A 19285-nucleotide genomic window follows, 5' to 3' on the forward strand; every position below is an offset into this window, starting at 1 on the left:
GGCCTTCTCAGGATTTCTGGGGAATTTACTATAGACCTTCATTTACTACTTTGCACACATTTTAACCAGCTCGCCTCTCTGTAGAATCCAAGCTATAATTATGAACTTCAAGGAATTATAGATATAATGATCCAAGAACTCATGGGACACTTAGACAACTTAATCCAGGAAAAGGGGAATGAAATGCATAATTCCAAAACCCAAATTGCTGTTTACTTCCTTATGTTTTTCAGGACTGTATTTTCAATCTTTCCTTCAAAAAAAAAAAAAAATGCCTGACCTTTAAATTATGATCAATCCATTAAACAGAAGATAGAAATGTATGACTTACCATGTTCTTCCTGAAGTTTACCTTTAAAAGAAATACACAAAGAAGTTAGGAAATGGAACTAAAACTTCTGACATTTCATTGTCCTGTGAAGCCAGTGAATCTCTTTATAGATAGTACTGGAAATTAAATATTTTGTATGTGAGAGCCAATTGTTGTGCAGCTATATAAGAGATAAGCAGAATTATCAACTACATAGAGATTTCTAACCAACTTTTGATAACCCATGCCATGATTCACAGAGCTCTGAGACTTGACCTTCCAACACTGCCCAGGGAGATATTTGAGATCTATATCGGTAAGGTTATCTGTAAGTATACCTGTGTCTAAAACTTTTACCTATATCTCTCTATATATATCCATACACATAGCTTCTTTATTTTATATATATAAAATATATATACACATAGCATATATATATATATATATATAAATATATATATATATTTATATGTGACATTTACATTACTTATGGGTCTTCCTTGGTTATTAAAATGGTTATTAAAATGCTAAAATGTCTAAAACTTTTACCTATATCTCTCTATATATATCCATACACATAGCTTCTTTATTTTATATATATAAAATATATATACACATAGCATATATATATATATATATATATATATATATATATATTTATATGTGACATTTACATTACTTATGGGTCTTCCTTGGTTATTAAAATGGTTATTAAAATGCTCTGATAAACATATGGAAAGCATACAGCTTTTTGAAGTCCAGTTTTTATTTTTTCCTGACAATCATCACATACTTGAATTACTTCATAACATGGTAATTGTATTTTTATTCTTTTGAGGAACATGAAATTTTTCTCATGTTCTTTTTTAATACTGGCTGCCCCAATGTATATTCCCACGAGGAGTTCACAGTGTTCACTTTCTAAACCTTTGCCAAAGTTCATCTTTTTCTGATAAATACCATTGTGTCAGGTATTTTTCCATCTTTGTGTTCAGGTGATAGAATGCATGCTCTTTCCTTTGGGAACAATTCTAGTCAAATCCTCACCATCCTTCCTCCCAATTTCAAAGCCATTTATATAATTTCATGGGATATAAATATTTAATAAGAATCTTAGGAACATCTCTGTTTGGCATGATCCCTCTGAGGTCTCAGAGACTAGCCCAAAGTCTCATGCAAATCTATTTCTAAGCAGCTCCTGATCAAGATACTCATGTGCCTTAATTTTGGTTCAGAGGAGTATATCCAAGACATGAGGTTTAGAACAACATAAGATGAAATCAGTCAAAAATTTAATGACAAGCAATTCTGTGAAAATTTGGTGTTCTGTGATCTTTAAAAGCTAGACCAGGGAAGAAAACAGAGATCAAGTTCTCTTTCCCTCATAATCCAGAACAAGAATGAGCAAAACAAGCAATGAAAAATTCATAAATAAAAATCAGTTTTTACTACCAAAAGGTACTGGTGGACTGGCCACACTTAGTTCTGGAATGATCAGACCCCTGACTCTCAGAGAATTAGGAAAAATAGCCCTGACCAGTCCCATATGCACAGAAACATGCAAAGCAATAAAGAGAGGATGTGAGGTGGTGAGGTCGAAAGAGTACTTGGATCACCCTCTGAACTAGTGAGGGTTCACCAGGATCCCACAGGAAAATCAGAAGTAATTAGGGAATGATCACAGAAATTAAATAATTCAGAAAATAGGGACAAACAAGGCGAAAGCATACAGATCAAAATACTATGAAAATACTCTCCTAAGTAAAATGGGCAGGAATTAAAAAACAAAATCAAAACAGAAGATGAAAAAAACAAATGGATACAGTACATGAAACCTATGCATCTTCTATATATTAACAAACATGTTATAGAGAAAACTATGAAGCCTTAAATTTGCCAAATACTGGGACACATGGGTGGTGCAGTTTTTAAGCGAGCAACTCTTGCTTTTCACTCAGGTCTTAATCTCAAGATCAGGAGCTCGAGCCCCATGTCAAGCTATGTGGCCAGCATAGAGTCTCCTCATGATTTTTACTGCATTAAACCTTACTTTCCCTTCTCTCACACTGACCATCCACAGAAAATAAATCCATATTTAAATAAATAGACAAATATGGATTTTAAGGGATTGGATTGGCCTCTTATCATATAAAATACTAATTAGCCTTAATTATCATTTAATGATGAAGAATTTAGGAATTGGGAGGAAACTAAGGTGAAAGTCGGGGTTCCTTATGGAACTGTATTTTAGAAGTAATAAAAAAAATCTGCGTGGGAAATCTGAATATTTATTGGAGTTTTAAAATTAAAACACCAAGTGCTGTATGTGTCACTTTGAGACTGTTGAATATTACTTTTGTCTCATTGGCTGATCTCAGACATGGGTTTTCAAGCCCCTCATGGGCCTCCATGCTCAGTGAGGAGTCGAATTGTCCTTCTAGCAAGCAAAGCCTACCTGCAAACTAACGACAAAAGGTGAGACTAGCTGACATTGGTAGAGGTTTGATGGTGGACCAGGCTCTACTCCACGTTCAAATGGAGCACCATGAGCTTTCAACGATTTCTGGATCATTTACTACAGACCTCCATTTACTGAACAGCCCACGTTTTAAGCAGCTCTCTTCTCCATAGAATCAAAGTGATGAATGAGAAATTTGAGGAATTATACATGTAATTTTTCAACAGAGCTCATGGAAACTTAGACAACCTACTTCATAAAACAGGAAAGGAAATGCACAATTCCAAAACCCAAATTGCAATTTACATCCTTATATTTATAGAGAGTGTTTTCTCTTAAATCTCTCCTTCAAAAAAAAAAGCCTGACTTTTAATTGGTAACCAATCCATGCAACACAGGGAAGTGATGGCTGGATTACCATGTTCTTCCAGAAGTTTACCTTTACAAAGAAATACTCAAATAAGTTATAGAATGAAACTAAATCTCCTGACAGTTCATTGCTCTGTGAAGGCAGTGAAACTCTTTTTATATAGGAATAGAAATTGTAAAGTTTGTGAGGGACAAGTGTTGTGTATCTACATAAGAGATGAGCAGAAGTGTCCTCTACATAGGGATTTATACCTGACTTTCCATAAACCACACCATGATTCACAGAGGTGTATATGTCACTTTCCAAAAATGCCCAAGTAGATATTCAGTATCTATATATATGTTTATCTATGTCTAAAAATATACCCATGTCTACGTTATCCGTACTTCTCACTCTATATATCATATACCTACATCCCTATCATATGTATATATGTAGACATATATATTACTTCCTTTTCTTGCTTGACTATATAAAATTTCTCCAATATACATAAGTTAGCGTATACACCTTTTGGCAGTAGTGTTATATTTTGTCCGGATGAATACCTGTACTTGAATTACTGCATGATATGGGAATTCCTTCTTATTTTTTGAGGAATATGAAACATACTCCAGTATTTGCTATACCATTTTATATCCACACCAGGACTTTCCAGTGTTCCCTTTCTACAACTTTACCAAAGTTTCTTCTCTTTCTGAGAAATACCATTATGTCAGATATTTTTCCTTCTGTATGTTCACATAATGGAATGCTTACTCTTACCTTTGGGGATGATTCTGGTAGATTCCTCAATATCGTACCTCTATTCCAAACCCATTCATATCCTTTCATAAGGTATGAATATATAGTAAGTCTCCTACAAAGGCGTCCGTTTGCTCAGACCCTCTGAAGTCTCATACAGTTTAGCGTGAAGTCTCCTTCAAGTCTATTTCTAAGCATCTCCTGACCAAGATTCTTCAAGAAGCCTTAATTCTGGCTGAGAAGTATATGTCCAGAGACATGAGGTTCAGAGCAAAAGCAATGAAATCTGTCAAAGGGTTTCATTTTGATATAAGCGATTCTGTGAAAATTCAGTGTTGCTTGGTCCTTAATAGTTGGCCAGGGAATAAAAATGAGCACATGTTCTCTTTTCCTCTTAATCCAGAAAGGAAGGAGCCAAACAAGAAATGGGAAAAACAAAACAAAACAAACAAACCAAAAAAAAAAAAAAAAAACTGAATAAAAATCCATTTCCCTTCACAAAATGTCCTGGTGGGCTTCCAAAACTTGTTCCTGCACTGATCAGGCCACTGACTCTTGGTGAAGAAGGAAATGTTGTCCTGACCTGGACCATGTGAATAACTCCATGCAAAGCAACAAAGAGAGGATGTGAAGCTCAAGGGTCCCAATGAGTGCCTGGATACCCCTCTCTTCTAGTGAGGGTTCACCAGGTTCCAAGAGGGAAATCTTAATAAATTGGGAAATGTCACCAGAATGAAATAGTTCAGAAAATATGGACAACCGAGGACAAATGATTGCAGATCAAACAACTATATGAACCAAAATAACTTCCCCTAAAAAATATAAATAAAAACAAATCATGTTTCCCTGTAGCTAAGAGTTCTGTACAAAAACAAAGGATATAAGAAACCATTGAACAATGTATGTGTGGACAAATGTCTTGAGAAGTCGTCTCGACTCACATCCATCAAGCTGTCACTTGGTCAAAAGTTTGCCAAGTTCATGAAAATACGGGATAGATAAGAGAGCTGATGAGACAGGCAATAGGCACATTTGGGACACAGTTGATGTCTAAGAGATTCTAAAGTATCGTGAAAGATGGCTGTAATGCCATCATCCACTGTCTCCCTCCATCATTTATTCAGTCAGTCCATGCACATCCATCTGCTGACTGTGTCAAGCTCTTCCAACGGCATTCCCCAAAGGTTGTGCAGATTACCCATGGGGTCTGAGCTGCAAGGGACTGGGAATGGATCATTAAGCCTTTGCATAAGCGCAACATCCAGAATCAGTAAGAGCCAGAAGCAGCCAGCAAGGTTCACTGCTCATCCCAAGGAGAACATGTGGGCATTCGAGGACAAAGTGTTGCCTAGAAGCTTGACAAGAATCATACCTAATCTGCTGAGAATACCTCTATCAACTGATACCTTGGACACAGGGATGCAGCAGGTATGAAAGATTTTCAAAGTGGAGGGGGTCAGAGTAGGTGAGAAAGACTACACCAGGCGGGGGCAGGGGGAGATTCAGAAATGCGGAGGAAGAAAAGGCTCTCCAAGGACACTTTATCCATACTTCCTTTTCTCAAATTTCAACGAAGTGGGTTAGAAAGGAAAGCCTACCTGCAAACTAGGGCCAAAAAGGGAGATTATCTGACATTGGTAGAGATATGATGGTGGACAAGGCTGTGCTCCGTGTTGAAATGGAGCACCACGAGCCTTCTCAGGATTTCTGAGGCATTCACTACAGACCTCCATTTACTACAATGCCCACATTTTAAACAGCTCTCCTCTCAGTAGCATCCAAGCTTAATGGAGAAATTCGAGGAATTTTACATATAATATTCTCATAGAGCTCATGCAACCTTGGACAAACTAATTTAAAAAAAAAAAGTGAAGGAAATGCACAATTCCAAAACCCAAATTGCTATGTACTGTTTTTAATTTTGAGACCATTTCCCTTAAATTTTTCCAAAAAAATTAAAAAACAAAACAAACAAACAAACAAACAAAAAAAACGGTCTTTAAATTGTCACCAATCCATTCAACGTGGCAAAGTAAAGGATATCTTACCATATTTGTTCTGAAGTTCACTAACGTGTTTGTTCTGAGGTTCACCTTTAAAGAGGAATACAAAAGTCAGTTAGAGAGTGGAACTAAGTCTTCTGACAGTTCAATGCTCTTTGAAGGCAGGGAATCTCTTTATAGATAGGACTAGAAATTATATATTTTGTCTGTGAGTGCCACCTGTTGTGCAAGTATGTAAGAATGAGGCAGAACATTCAACTCTATAGAGATTTCTAACCAACTTTTGATAACCCTCACCACGATTTACTGAGCTCTACCATGGCAATTTCTACCATTTCCCAGGGAGTTATTCATTATGTATATATATATATATATATATATATATATATATATATATGTATATAGATAGATTTATATATATATATATATATGTTCAATCTTATATATATCTACAAATATGTATATATATATCTGTATGTGATATATGTATTTCTCTCTATATATATCTCTATACCTATCTTCTTTATCACATAGGTGTATTTGGACATTTACAGGACTTCCTTTTCTTGCTTGGCTAGAAAAAATTGCTCTAACATACATAGGGTACAGCATATGCCTTTTGGCAGTAGTGTTCTTGTTTTGAGCAGATAAATGCCTTCTACCTCTCTTCCTGCATTATATGGTAACTCAAATTCAATTCCATAGAGGAACATGTACCTGTTTTGAATATTGACTGCACCATTTTGTATTCTCACCAGGACTTCCCAGGGTTCCCTTTCTACAACGTTGCCCACGTTGCTTCTCTTTCTGATAAATCCTGTTGTGTTGGGTTTCATTCCAGATGTGTGTTCTGATGATGGGATACTCAGTGTTCCTTTGGAGATGATTCTGGTTGATGCCCAACCATCCTTCCTCTCAATTCCAAAAGCTTTTACCAACTTTCATGGGGTATGTTGATTTAGTAAGACTCTTATGAATGCCTCCCTTTGAGGAACATCTCGGCGGCCTCATAGAGCCTCCTCCAAAGTCTCCTTCAAGGGTACTGCTAAGCAGGTCCTGACCAAGATCTCCATGGTGCCTTACGTTTGGCTCACAAGAGCATGTCCAAGGACATGAGGTTCAGAGGAACATCAGAGGAAATCAGACAAATAGTTAAATCATGAGGTGCCTGGGTGTCTCAGTCCTTAAGAATCTGCCTTCAGACCAGATCATGATCACAGGGTCTGGGATTGAGCACCTCATTGGGCTCCCTGCTTGGCAGGAAGCTACTTCACCCTATCCATGCCATCTGCTTGTGTTCCCTCTCTGGCTGTTTTGCTCCAACAAATAAATAAATAAAATCTTTAAAAAAATAGTTTAATCATGACATGAATGATTCCATAAAAGTTTGGTGTTCTGTGATCCTTAAAGGTTAGACCAGTGAAGAAAACTGAGCTCTCTGTATCTCATCATCCAGAAAAGGTAGGTGCAAATCAAGCAATGAAAAAGTCATAGAAAGTCAGGTTTTCCTCCCAAAAGTTACTTGTGGAATGGATAAACTGAGTCCTGCACTCATCAGGCCACTAACTCTCAGTGAAGATGGACACATACACCTGACCAGGCCCATGTGCACAGCTCAATGCAAAGGAATAAGTAGGAGAGGTGAAGATGTGGGGTCCCAAAGAGTACATTGATCCCGGGACTCAGGATGGCGGGGAAGTAGGAGGAGGTGTCATTTCAACCTGTACCCTAAAGTGAGCTGATTACCTACCAAAGATCTCCGACCACCAATGAAATTAGCCTGAGATCAGAATTATACACTTCTGGATCTCTACAGAGGCAGAAGATGCCAGTGGCAGGTAAAGCAGAGTGGGGATATCGGACTGATATTGGAAGATAAACAAAAGGGGGAGGGAGCCACCAGAGGTGACTGATTGGAAAGTAATACCCAATACGAGAGTGCCATGCATCTGGGGACCAGCATTAACTTGGAGTCTGGTTGAAAGCACTCAAAAAACAAAAAGAGCAAAGGGTTGCAGGGGGAAATAGTGGGAATTGGGGCGGTTAGGAACTTCGGTCCAAAACCTATGGGATAAAGCAAAGGCAGTTCTAAGGGGGAAATACATAGCCATCCAAGCCTCCCTCAAAAATATTGAAAAATCCAGAATACACCAGCTGTCTCTACACCTTAAATAACAGGAGAATCAACAACAAATCAAACCAACTAACATGCAAGAAGGGAAATAATCAAGATTAGAGCAGAGATCAATGAGGTAGAAACCAGAGATACAGTAGAACATATCAATGAACCTAGAAGCTGGTTTTTTGAAAGAATCAAGAAGATCGATAAACCATTGGCCACACTAATCCAAAAGAAAAGAGAGAAAGCCCACAGTAATAAAAGTATGAATGAAAAGGGAGAGATCACAACTAACACCAAGGAAATAGAAACAATCATCAGAAATTATTACCAACAGTTATATGCCAATAAGTTAAGCAACCTAGATGAAATGGATGCATTCCTGGAAAACTACAAACTCCCAAAATTGAACCAGGAAGAAATTGACAACCTGAATAGACTGATATCTAGTCATGAGATTGAAGCAGTGATCAAAAATCTCCCAAAAAACAAGATCCCAGGACCTGACGGATTCTCTGGGGAATTCTACCAAACTTTCAAAGAAGAAATAACACCAATTCTCCTGAAGCTGTTCCAAAAAATTGAAGCAGAAGGAAAACTTCCATACTCTTTTTAGGAAGCCAGCATTACCCTGATCCCCAATCCAGGCAAAGAGCCTACCAAAACGGAGAATTTCAGGCCAATATCACTGATGAATATGGATGCAAAGATTCTCAACAAGATCCTATCAAACAGGATCCAGAAGCACATTCAAAAGATTATCCACCATGACCAGGTGGGATTCATCCCTGGGTTGCAAGGTTGGTTCAACATTCGCAAATCAATCAATGTGATAGAACAAATCAATAAGAGAAGAGAGAAGAAACACATGGTCCTCTCAAGTGATGCAGAAAAAGCATTTGACAAAATGAAAACGCTTCAAAGTATAAGGATAGAGGGAACATTCCCGAACTTCATAAAATCTATCTATGAAAGACCCACAGCAATTATCATCCTCAATGGGAAAAAGCTTGCAGCCTTCCCATTCAGATCGGGAACACAAGGATGCCCACTCTCACCACTCTTGTTCAACAGTGTATTAGAAGTTCTAGCAACGGCAATCAGACAACAAAGAGAAATAAAAGTTATCTAAATTGGCAAGGAAGTAGTCAAACTCTCTCTCTTCGCAGATGACATGATTCTTTATATGGGAAACCACAAAGACTCCACCCCCAAACTACTAGAACTCATACAGCAATTCAGTAACGTGGCAGGATACAAAGTCAATGTACAGAAATCAGTGGCTTTCTTATACACTAACAATGAAAATACAGAAAGGGAAATTAGAGAATCAATTCCATTTATTATAGCACCAAGACCCATAAGATACCTGGGAATAAACCAAAGAGGTAAAGGATCTGTACTCAAGGAACTACAGAACACTCAAAAGAAATTGAAGTAGACACAAAAAGATGGAAGACTGCTCCATGCTCTTGGATTGGAAGAATAAACATTGTTAAAATGTCTATACTGCCTAGAGCAATCTATACTCTTAATGCCATTCCAATCAAAATTCCACCGGTATTTTTCAAAGAGCTGGAGCAAATAATCCTAAAATTTGTATGGAATCAGAAGAAACCCCGAATTGCTAAGGAAATGCTGAAAAACAAAAACAAAACTGGTGGCCCATTCCCCGATTTCAAGCTTTACTACAAAGCTGTGATCACCAAGACAGCGTGGTACTGGCATAAAAACAGACACATAGACCAGCGGAATAGAGTGGAGAGCCCAGATATGGACCCTCAACTCTTTGGTGAAATAAACTTCAACAAAACAGGAAAAAATATACAATGGAAAAAAAACAGTCTCTTCAATAAATGGTGCTGTGAAAACTGGACAGCGATATGTAGAAGAATGAAACTCGACCATTCTCTTACATCATACACAAAGATAAACTCGAAATGGATCAAAGACCTCAACGTGAGACAGGAATCTATCAGAATCCTAGAGGAGAACATAGGCAGTAACCTCTTCGATATCAGCCACAACAGCTTCTTTCAAGATATGTCTCCAAAGGCCAAGGATACAAAAACAAAAATGAACTTTTGAGACTTCATCAAGATCAAAAGCTTCTGCACAGCAAAGGAAACACTCAACAAAACAAAAAGGCAACCCACGGAATGGGAGAAGATATTTGTAAATGACAGTACAGACAAAAGGTTGATATCCAGGATCTATAAAGAACTTTTCAAACTCAACACACACAAAACAGATAATCATATCAAAAAATGGGCAGAAGATATGAACAGACAATTCTCCAATGAAGACATACAAATGCCTATCAGACACATGAAAAAAGGCTCATCATCACGAGCCATCAGTGAGTTTCAAACTAAAACCACTTTGAGATACCACCTGACCCCAGATAGAATGGCCAAAATTAGCAAGACAGGAAACAACGTGTGTTGGAGAGGATGTGGAGAAAGGGGAACCCTCTTACACTGTTGATGGGAATGCAAGTTGGTGCAGCCACTTTGGAGAACAGTGTGGAGATTCCTGAAGACATTAAAAATAGAGCTTCCCTATGACCCTACAATTGCACTGCTGGGTATTTACCCCAAAGATACAGATGTAGTGAAAAGAAGGGCCATCTGTACCCCAATGTTTATTGCAGCAATGGCTACGGTCGCCAAACTGTGGAAAGAACCAAGATGCCCTTCAACAGATGAATGGATAAGGAAGATATGGTCCACATACATGACGGAGTATTATGCTTCCATCAGAAAGGATGAATACCCAACTTTTGTAGCAACATGGATGGGACTGGAAGAGATTATGCTTAGTGAAATAAGTCAAGCAGAGAAAGTCAAGTATCATATGGTCTCACTTATTTGTGGAGCATAAGAAATAACATGGAGGACATGGGGAGATGGAGAGGAGAGGGAGTTGAGGGAAACTGGAGTGGGAGATGAACCATGAGAGACTATGGACTCTGAAAAACAATCAGAGGGTTTTGAAGGGGCGGGCGGGTGGTGGGAGGTGGAGGAACCAGATGGTGGGTAATATGGAGGGTACGTACTGCATGGAGCACTGGGTGTGATGCCAAAACAATGAACACTGTTATGCTGTAAATAAACAAATAAAAAAAAAACAAATATATGATATCCCATAAAATCTCTTATTATCACCTTGGTTAAGTACAATTATTAGATTTATAATAATATAATAGTTTTTAAGCATGTGCTTTAAATGTTCTGAGGTTTTTAACAAACTTTACAAAAATTACATGGTTGGTGAAGGCTTTTTTAATATTTTTATTTATTTATTTGAGAGAGAGACAGAGATAATGAGAGAGAGCACATGCGTGAGGAGGAGAGGGAGAATGTGGGGCTCGATCTCAGGACCCCAGGATCATGACCTAAGCTGAAGGCAGACACTTAACCAACTGAGCCACCCAGGTGCCCCTGGGTGAAGTGTTTTTTTACTAATTATGTTTGTTTATTTGGTATCTGAATTTTTTGGACAGCATTATCATAACCATAGTGAAAAACCTTGGTTGCATTGTATGGGAAAATGCTGTAACTCTTTTAGAAAAATATGAATTCTCTGTAGTTATAATATGTCCTGGTGAAATATAAGTACTTGAATTATTAAAATATTGTGTCATAGAAATAGTCACATTTCCTCTTCAATTATATCATAAGAATCTCATGTATCAGGTATTTAACCATAACCATTTATGAAATATTTTTGTCATTTATTATTTTTTTATTCTTTTGCAAAATGTATTTTGACTTCAAGGAGATTCATAGAAAGGATGTTTGACAAAAGCAAGGTACATATTTATAAAAATATTTATATTTATATTTATATTTTATTTATAAATATATTATATTTATATTTTATATTTATAAAAATAACAAAAGCAAAAATGAACTTTAGGAATTTCATCATAAAAGGCTTTTTCACAGAAAAAAAATAAATGAATAAATAACAGTTAACAAAACTAAAAGGTAATTCATAGAATGGGAGAATATATTTGTAAATGATATTTCATATAAAGGGCTGGTATCCAAGATCTATAAAGAAGTGATCAACACACCCCCCAAAATACAAAACATACAAAACAGTCAAGAAATGGGCAGAACACATGAACAGAGCCTTCTAGAAGGAAGACATACAGAGGGCAAATTAACACAGGAAAAAATACTCAACATCATTAGATCTCAGGGAAAAATAATCGAAGTCACAATGAGATAGCATTTACAATAGTTAGAACAGCCAATATTAATGATACAGGGAATGACAAGTGTAGGCAAAGATTTGGAGAAAGCATAATCTTCTTACACTGTTGGTGGGAATGCAACCTGATATATTAACTCTGGAAAACATTATGGAGGTTCCTCAAGACATTAAAAATAGAGCTATCTTATGTCCCTGCAATTTCTCTACTTGGGATTTACCCCAAAGATCCAAATGTAGTGGGAAAAAAGGGGCACATACACCCAATACTCCTAGTAGCCATGTCCTCAGTAGCCAAAGTGTATAAGGATACACAAATGCCCTTCAACAGATGAATGATAAAAAGATGGTATTCATATTTACAGTGGAATATTTCTTAGCCATCAGAAAGAACAAACACACACCATTTGCATCAACATGGATGGAACTGTAAGGTACAATGCTATGTGAAATAAGTAAAGCTGAGAAAGACAATTATTGTATGGTTTCATTAATATTTGGGAATAAAGGAAATAGCACAGAGGATCTTAGGGGAAGGGAGGGAAAACTGAATGGGAAGAAATCAGAGAGGGAGACAAACCATGAGAGATTCTGGACTCCAGGAAACAAACTGAGGGTTTGATGGGTATTAAGGAAGGCACATGTTGTGATGAGTACTGGTTTTATATGCAACTAATTAATAATTGATAACTACATCAAAGAGTAATGATGTACTATATGCTGGTTAACTGCACATAATAAAATAATATATAAATTAAATAAGTAATGTTTTTATAAAAAGTAAATAAAAATAAATATGAAAACATCATGCTGAATGGATTAAGGAAAATGATAAAATATTCCTTTGTGAATACAAGGAAACATTTATCTTTTCACCCTACCTAAACTCTCCAGAATTCAGAAATTCTCAGAGAATATTCTTTCATCCATGGGAATTATATTTATCTGCATAAACTCCATGAGAATGTGTTCTGTGGGTAACATGACACCCTTGGAAACACTGGTTATATTACCAAGGCTTTGATGGGAATGTTAAAAAAGAGACCTGCAGAGATTTGGATAGGACTGCATGGCTTTTTATAGCCAATATAGCCCCTTGAGAATTTGTCATAATAGTTTGTTATGGAGTTCCCAACAGTCTGACCAGGTGAGTAAAGAATGTCAATTCCTGGCAGGTGAGGTTACATTGGCAACTTCTGGAATAGGAATACACCCTCTAAAGGTATTGCTGGCAAGTCTGATTACAAATATTTGGCTTGTCTCTGGTCTCAAGAACCTATTTAAAAAATTTCAATCTAGAGATTCCTTATGAAGAGTTCCAGCAAAGCAGATTTTAAAGGATCCATATAATCAACCAGTATTCTTATTAAACTTATGTAAATAAATAGGCTAATTTTGTTAGAACTGGTCTTGTTTCACAAACAAATTAGTCCTGATTTAACTATCTCTAGAAATAAGGGTAAATTTAGACAGAAAAATGTGTTTCAATAATGTATCTGTCTAGATGTTAGATTCTAGTTTAGATTGTCTTTAAATGTTTGCTATTTCCCTAAGCTAGACAACTTAATATTAACTTCGAAAGAATTTCCATAAGAGTTCACATACAGATAATCTTCTTGCTTGTTACTCTGTGGGAGAATAAAAGGGACTCCATGGTCATATGATTATTTAAACACCTGGACAATGGGATGGTCTACAAAGATTTGTGTAATTCAGCTGTCATCTTAATCAATTTTATGTGTTTTGGAAACAAAATTTTTCCTTAAAAGTCAAGGTACATCTCATTCTATGAGGTGAACTATAGAGTTATGGAGATAATGGACAGAATCCCTTTCCTTATAATAGGCCAGGATAATGAACTTGGGGATGTCCTTATCTCCCAGGACAAGCCATTTCCTACTTGTGAGTAATTCCTCATAATTAGGGCATACCTAATTGTAGACATCGGGTTTCATAATGGTTTTACCTCTTAGCCATATTGGTCTTAGGAGACATCTTTATTGATATAAATTACAAATCTAGGATTTAGCCAAGCACACAGTTGTCACCTTGAAAAAAGTCCAATATACAGTCACCCCAACACTAGAACATATAGGGACATTTCTATTACTAAAAAGAATGTTTATTGGCTGTCATGTGCTAAATGTTAGGGGATTCTTCAGACCACAAGAGGTCTTTCTGTTATTCTTAAATTATCAGAATTTTAAGTGAATGTGCCAACCATTAGGCTCAGATGACTAATTTCCCAACTACATAATCCTTCCCATCAATATACCCAGTAAGGATTATATTGATTATGCGATAGAAATATGTTGCTTAATCCCATTATAGGATAATTACATGAAAGGTCCATTTATGTAGGGAAGAGAAAAACCATATACTTGATTCATGATCTGATATTATTCATCAAATTTGATTACTTACCCCCAAAACCTGTGACCATACCATTTGTTTACAGGCAACTCTTTGCCTTCTACTAACTCTACAAGACCATCACACATCTGCTGACTAGCATCCAAAGGAACACAACGATCATGTGAGCCAAAGTTCCATTTGTATGAACATCTCTACAACCCCTGTTGAGTTGAACAATGAGACCTTTGCCCATAAACAACCTTCAAGTTTTAAGGAACAAAAATTTTCAGGAGGGAAAATATGATAGAAGTAGAAAGAAGTTTACTTTAATCCCAGAAGTCTCTCCTATGTCTTGCATAGTTTTATTTATGTATTTGAAAGAAAGAGAGAGAGAGAGCATGAGAGGTGAGAGGGTCAGAAGGATAAGCAGACTCCTTGATGACCATGGAGCCCCATATGGGCTTGATCTCACAAACCATGACTATTGCTGAAACCAAGAGCTGGAAGCTTAACCAACTGAATCACCCAGGCACCCCAAGATTTCTTTCATGACTACCATGGTCAATGATCCAGAAACATTATTAACATGAGAGAATTTTACCAAATTCACTAACAAAAGCGACATTGCATTTCACCTTTATTTTCAAATAAATATAACTTTATAGTTGGGAGGACTAATAAGTTCTAGAGCTCTGATACAACATTGGACTTATACTTAACAATATTGTATCATTCACTTAAAATTATTGAAGGTGAGTTATATCTCTTATTCTTACCTCACACACATTAAATATAAAAAAGTAGTCAATAATCTTTTAATGTACTATTGGAACCTGTTAGCTACTATATTGCTGAAAGGATCTATACTCTGAAAACTACAGACCACTTATGAAAACAATTAAGGATGACACACAGAAAAGGAAAAAATATTCCATGTGGGACATCTGGGTAGCTCAATGCATTAAGGCCTCTGCCTTCAGCCCAGTGCATGATCCCAGGGTTCTGGGATCGAGCCCCACATCAGGCTCTCTGCTCAGCGGGGAGTGTGCTTCCTCCTTTCTCTCTCTCTGCCTGCCTCTCTCCCTACTTGTGATCTCTGTCTGTCAAATAAATAAAATCTTTAAAAAAATGTTCCATGTCCATGGATTAGATGGACAAATCTTGTTAAACTTTCTATGCTACCCAAAACAATCTAAACATCCAATGTAAATCTGTATCAAAATACCATCATCATTTTTCATAGAACTGAAAAAAAAAACAATCTTAATGTTTGTAAAACAATCCTAAAATCAGAAAAGACCCTGAATAGCCAAAGTAACATTGAAAAAGGACAAAAACCAAAACAAAACAAAAAACAAGAATACTGGAGGTAACATAATTCCAAACTTCGAACTATATTACTAAGTTGTAATTATCAAGAGAGTTTAGAGTATAGTACTGGCACAAAAGCAAACACACAATAAATCAATGGAACAGGATAGAGAACCCAGAAAGGGATGCTCAATTCCGTGGTCAACTGATCTTTGACAAAGCAAGAAAGAATATAAACAAAAAGAAAAGAAAAAGAAAAAGAAAAAGACAGTTTCTTCAACATATGGTGTTGGAAAAATTGAACAGCAAGGTGCAGAAGAATGAAACTGGACCACTTTTTTACAACATGGACACAATGAAACTCAAAATGGATGAAACATCTAAATGTGAGAAATTAATCCATAAAATACTATGGAACAGATGTAGCAATGTTTTTGACATCAGCTGCAGCAACCTATTCCACGAAATGTCTCCAAAGGCAAGGGAAACAAAATAAAAAATGAAATACTGGGCTTTCATCAAGATAAAAAGCTTTTGCATAGCAAAGGTAACAATCAACCAACAAAGGTAACCTATGGAAAGGGAGAGGATATTCTCAATGACATATCAGATAAAGGGCTAGCACCCAAAATTTATAGATAACTTATCAAACTCAAGATGAAAAAAAAAACAAAAAACAAAAAACAAAACAAGAAAACAAAAAAAGAAAGAAAAGAAAACAAACAACAACAAAACAAACAACAACAACAACAAAAAGAAAACAAAATCCAGTCAAGAAATGGGTAGAAAGGGGCGCCTGGGTGGCTCAGTGGGTTAAAGCCTCTGCCTTTCGCTCAGGTCATGATCCCAGGGTCCTGGGATCGAGCCCCGCATTGGGCTCTCTGCTTGGCAGGGAGCCTTCTTCCTCCTCTCTCTCTCTCTCTCTCTCTCTGCCTGCCTCTCTGCCTACTTGTGATCTCTGTCTGTCAAATGTATAAATAAAATCTTAAAAAAAAAGAAATGGGCAGAAGACATGAACAGACATTTCTACAAAACATACAAATGGACAATAGGTATGTAAAACTGCTTACATCAGGGAAATACAAATCAAAGCTCAAATTAGATACTGCCTCACACCAGTCAGAATGGTTAAAGTTAACTCAAGAAACAACAGATATTGATGAGAATGTTGAGAAAGGGGAACCCTAGTATCATAAAAGGGAAATGCAAACTGGTGCAGCCACTATGGAAATAGTATGCAGGTTCCTCAAAAAGATAAAAATAGTCACCCTACAATCCAGCAATTACACTACTGGGTATTTATACAAAGGATACAAACACAGTGATTTGAGGGGACATATGCACCCCAATGTTTATAGCAGCAATGTCCACAATAGCCCAAGTATGTAAAGAGGCCAGATGTCCATAGACAGATGAAGGATGAAAATGATTGTGGTATATATGCAATAGAATATTACTCAGTCATCAAAAAGAATGGAATCTTAACATTTGCCACAAAATAAATAAACTTTGTTTTCCTGAGCAAACCTTCTACCCCTCCCTGTTGTGGCTGTACCTCATTGATCTTCTTATCAAAGAAAACAAAACACCAAATGCCCCAAATCAAAACTGTGTATATTAAATATGTGCTTTTATTACATATAAACTATCCCTCAATAAAACTGGTTTTAAAAAGAAAGCTTCTGGGGAATCTGGTTGGCTTCACCTCAGACCTGAGGCCTTCACCTCAGGTTATGATCTTAGAGATTCTCTAAGCAGATTCTCTGCTCAGTGGGGAGCCTGATTACCCCCCACTCTCTGCCTACTTGTGATCTCTGTCTGTCAAATAAATAAATAAAATCTTTTAAAAAAGGAAACTTCTAAGATATAATACATTTTTTAGTTTTGTCAGAAACATTGTGCATGTATGTATTTATGATAAGTTATTTTATAATGTATAATTGGTTTCCTATATTTTAATAGATGATATTTCTGAGGAAGTGGACTGAGATAAATTTTAGAATTTAATATTATCTCTTTTATTTGTTGGAAAATTGTCTATATTTCACTATTAAATAGCATATATTTCATTAAAATCAGCATGTATATTCTCTATCAAAATGTATTGAAATTTCAGTGTTTATTTTTGCAATGAAATACAATATATCATACTTCTTTCAACTAACCTTCATGTCTTTTCCCTTCAACCAATTTCCTTATATCCCTGTGGACATGTAACATTTCCATACTTGAAGTGATATTCAATCTCAGTTCAACTGCACTCATGTGAAAAAAATGGAATTAATTAAAGCCAAGAATATCCAATACCCTGCCAAGAGTCATGCAGTTGGGTAAGTGCAACATGACCATGCGATCCCAAAGTTTCTGACTTGAGGATCTGCAGCAGTGGGCAGAAAGCATTCCCCAGGGAAACACATTGACTTTTCTTTTCTGGCTCAGGTTAGAAAATGTGTTTCCTTCAATGAGACTGAATAAATAAGAGTGTTTTGAGATATTCTTTTTGTACTATTTACAGTTTACAAAATAACTTTGCATGCTTATATGATTTTATCCTAAAAAGCATAGAAAAGGAAAGGGAAACATGAAGACAGAGGTGGGAAAATACTGAAAGGAGAACAATTCTGAGGTCTTCAGGTCCAGGTATTAGGAAAAAAGCAGAGACCTGACAATGTACTGTATATCAAATTGACTTCCGAGCTAAATTCCAGGGTAAAGAAAAACCCAGCTGTTCTTTCCTCTTACTCACCTGCACCTTGCCAGGGAAGCAGAGCCAAGAGAAGGGTCCTGAAGTTCACACATAAAGGCTGCATCCCAGCTGGTGGTCCCAAGGGTGGAAGATCAGACCTCTGCCTTCCCATGAGCTGTCATGGGTCCCAGTCCTGAAATCTGGTTCACTTACATTCACATAGTTTCTAAAACACTGTGAACATGATTCTCAAACAGAAAACTGGCTTTTTAGGAAACTCACATATGGGAAAGTGAAAGCACAAGTTGGACTCTGAACAAATTGACTCATGCTGTTAATACATTAAAGGACCCAATAAGGAAGAATGTTAAAGCAGGGTCAGTTATCACAGGATGAAATAAACACTTTTCAGAATGAAAACAAAACAAAACAAAAGAAAAATTGATCCTATCATCAGTTTAGCATCAAGATCAGTCTTCTGAATTAAAATTCAAAACCAGTCTTTTGGAAATGAAATGAGTGAAAATCAAATTTTCTAATTTGGCAAAAAGTAAACACAAATTGTGTCATGCAACGTAGATTGAATTTCCTGTGCAGAAGTATAAAGGTTCGAAAGATTGCCTAGTCCTCCAATTTTAGTAGAGGTCTTGATTACAATTAGAACAATTTAATAGAGTTTTTCATTTGTATTTCTTTGTTGACAAGAGA

The 19285-nt window shown here is 36.5% G+C and overlaps 1 long non-coding RNA gene across 1 annotated transcript; it reads right to left on the reverse strand.

Annotated features, from left to right (window-relative positions):
- Positions 1 to 329: 329 nt before the first annotated feature.
- On the reverse strand, positions 330 to 18843 carry LOC123939049. The gene is made up of 3 exons (XR_006817806.1): positions 18638 to 18843; positions 3187 to 3207; positions 330 to 352 (listed from the first exon to the last, which is right to left on the reverse strand). It is a non-coding gene; the product is annotated as an uncharacterized LOC123939049 (long non-coding RNA).
- Between the last annotated feature and the right edge of the window lie 442 nt (positions 18844 to 19285).

This window comes from Meles meles, chromosome 3, assembly GCF_922984935.1.
Source record: "Meles meles chromosome 3, mMelMel3.1 paternal haplotype, whole genome shotgun sequence".
Taxonomy (NCBI): Eukaryota; Metazoa; Chordata; class Mammalia; order Carnivora; family Mustelidae; genus Meles; species Meles meles.